Source organism: Dipteris shenzhenensis, unplaced genomic scaffold, assembly GCF_047967505.1.
Source record: "Dipteris shenzhenensis isolate YYH24624 ecotype China unplaced genomic scaffold, Dip_SZ_1.0 scaf0226, whole genome shotgun sequence".
In the NCBI taxonomy this organism is placed as follows: Eukaryota; Viridiplantae; Streptophyta; class Polypodiopsida; order Gleicheniales; family Dipteridaceae; genus Dipteris; species Dipteris shenzhenensis.
The window spans coordinates 4,387-7,211 of NW_028239532.1; the positions used below are offsets into that span (position 1 = coordinate 4,387).

The 2,825-nt window shown below is 44.7% G+C and overlaps 1 non-coding gene across 1 annotated transcript; it reads right to left on the reverse strand.

The window, feature by feature from the left end:
• Positions 1–1,988: 1,988 nt before the first annotated feature.
• On the reverse strand, positions 1,989–2,062 carry TRNAR-CCG (transfer RNA arginine (anticodon CCG)). Its single transcript has one exon. It is a non-coding gene; the product is annotated as a tRNA-Arg (tRNA).
• Between the last annotated feature and the right edge of the window lie 763 nt (positions 2,063–2,825).

Below are 2,825 nucleotides of genomic sequence, written 5' to 3' on the forward strand. Positions count from 1 at the left end.
CAAGAGTAGTAGTCGTAATTGATCGATCCTATGGAACAATTTCCGTGAGATAGTGTACAGAACAAGAAATTGTAGAATTTCGTCCCGTTCTATATAAATAAACAGAGATATCATTGTAATTGCCGGAAAGACCGAACCTACTAGGGGTACAGAAATGGAAGGTAAATAGGACGCTGTCGTAATGGAATCACCTCAAGTAAGAAAGATATGACACAGATAGATGTATCTATAATGACATTATATTGTTATTTTTATCTTTTATCCCCCAATGTCTAATAATAGTCTCCTTATCTCACGTAGAAAGGAAGTTTTTATACATTCGATATATCGAGACAGTTACTCGGAAATTGCTACGAAATCCATATTGTTTCCGGTAAGGTATCTGATTCCAGCTCCGATCAACTGACTCAATGAATCTGCAGACATCCGCGGTGTCTACTTCGTCGAATCAGGCGCACAGCAGAGTCCGAAATTATACCGATGGTTAATCTCGATTTCTTACTGAGGTATAATTGCATTGTGGCATAATTTGCATGGCGTGATATCAGAGAAGGATAGAAAAGTATTGTTACGACGGTTCGCTGAATAAATTCCTCTCATTGGAGAGGTAGAGAGATTAGTAGGACAACCCCGAATTGATAATTCCTAACTTGATTAATGAGAAGGAGGGAGAGTGATAGAAACGGGGGTTTAACCGAATGGGGGGAAAGGAGGTTCAATTCCTTTTACAAGGAGCTGAAGAATAAAGCTCAGATATCTCACTCGGAACACCTTTTAGAGGATTACGTGGAACAATTGAATCGGGTGATCCATGATCAAATAAAGATTCAGCTACTTGAAAGCCATCGGGTATCTTCTGACGCAGTGTTTGTTCAATCACCCTTTTCCCAGCAAATGCTATGTATGCTTTGGACTCAGCAATAATTACGTCCCCTAACGTACCAGAACTAGCAGTAACACCACCCGTAGTTGGATAGGTAGGAACCGATATATATAATAATCCCTTCTGAACCTGATGTATTTGTGGGACGGGAGGAATCTTAGCCATCTGCATCAGACTCAACGTCCCTTCTTGCGTACGTGCTCCGCCGGAAGCACAGATAATAACTAGTGGAAGGGATTGATCCGTGGCACATTCGATTGAGCGGGTAATCTTTTCACCTACCACAGAACCCATACTTCCCCCCGTGGATTGAAAGTCCGTAACACCAAGCGCAATAGGTGTCCCGTTTAGACATCCCACCCCTGTCTGAACAGCATCAGTTAAACCCGTTCGTTTCTGGGAGTTGATGATGCGACTTCCATGAGAATCCCCGTCAGAGAAACCTGGAACATCTTATGCAGTCATGTCTTCATCCATGGGAATCCAAGTGTCACGATCGATCGGAAGTTCGATTCTTTCTGTACTAGTCATTGGGGGGTGATAGCCGCACTCCTCACAAATATTTTTATTTTGTTTTGGGAATCTCACGTAAAGCATGTTACCGCAGTTGTCACACCGAGTCCACAACCCCCTGTCGGTATCAATGCTTATGTCTCTATTCCTTCCTCTCTCACTCAAAACGTAACCCTTTGTGGCTTTTTCGAGGAAAGCCCCGATCAATCCACCAAATTCGCGTTTATCTTCGAACCGATTTCTCACAGACATAGGAATTTCCTCATTCATTTCTTCTCCTTCGCTTCGGAGGTAAAAACAGTCGATTCTATTAGATTTCATTTCATCAATGAGATAGACACAGAGATGGAGAAATCATTTCTGAACTATCAGGATCAGCGTCTGTTCGGAATAGGCGTCGAATCGAGACTGACTCCGAATCCGATAACTAATTGGCAATTGACTGATCATCTATTTGATCAATCATATGTTAGAACCCCACAAATAATTATCCAATAACACTTCGTGGAAATAGTTGTGTCGTGTACTGAGAGGCACTGAATCATTTCCTTACTACTCGAGTCTCTGCAGCTCGTATTCCACCTCTCCTATGCAAATTGGGGGGGATTCGAACCCCCGTCCCCATGGATCGGAACCATGTGCTCTCATCCGCTGAGCTACCAACTCCGATCCGTGGCATATCGGGAGTATGGAGGGGAATGTTCCTTCTCCCTATACTCCCTGTTCGCCCCACGAATCCTACCGAATGAATGAGATTCCCGAATAGTTACGGAAATTACAATGTATCAATTGTGTCGAATTCAAATTTGATCTGTTTCCATACCTCGCAAGCAGCAGCCAATTCGGGACTCCACTTACTAGCTTCGCGGATAATCTCGTTACCTTCACGAGCAAGATCACGTCCCTCATTACGAGCTTGTACACAAGCCTCCAATGCAACTCGATTAGCTACGGCGCCTGGTGCGTTTCCCCAGGGGTGTCCCAAGGTTCCTCCGCCGAACTGTGAGACAGAATCATCTCCGAAGATTTCAGTTAGAGCGGGCATATGCCAGACATGGATACCTCCCGAGGCTACGGGAAATACACCTGGCATGGATACCCAATCCTGAGTGAAATATATACCACGGCTTCGGTCTTTCTCGATATAATCGTCGCGTAGCAAATCGACGAAACCCAGTGTGACTTCTCGTTCTCCCTCCAGTTTACCCACTACGGTCCCGGCGTGGATATGATCCCCGCCGGACATACGCAATGCTTTGGCTAGGACACGAAAATGGATACCGTGATTTCTCTGTCTATCGATAACAGCATGCATCGCGCGGTGGATATGAAGCAGTAGCCCATTATCTCGACAATAAAAGGCCAAGCTAGTATTTGCAGTGAAGCCTCCCGTCAAATAATCATGCATGACGATGGGTGCTCCCGATTC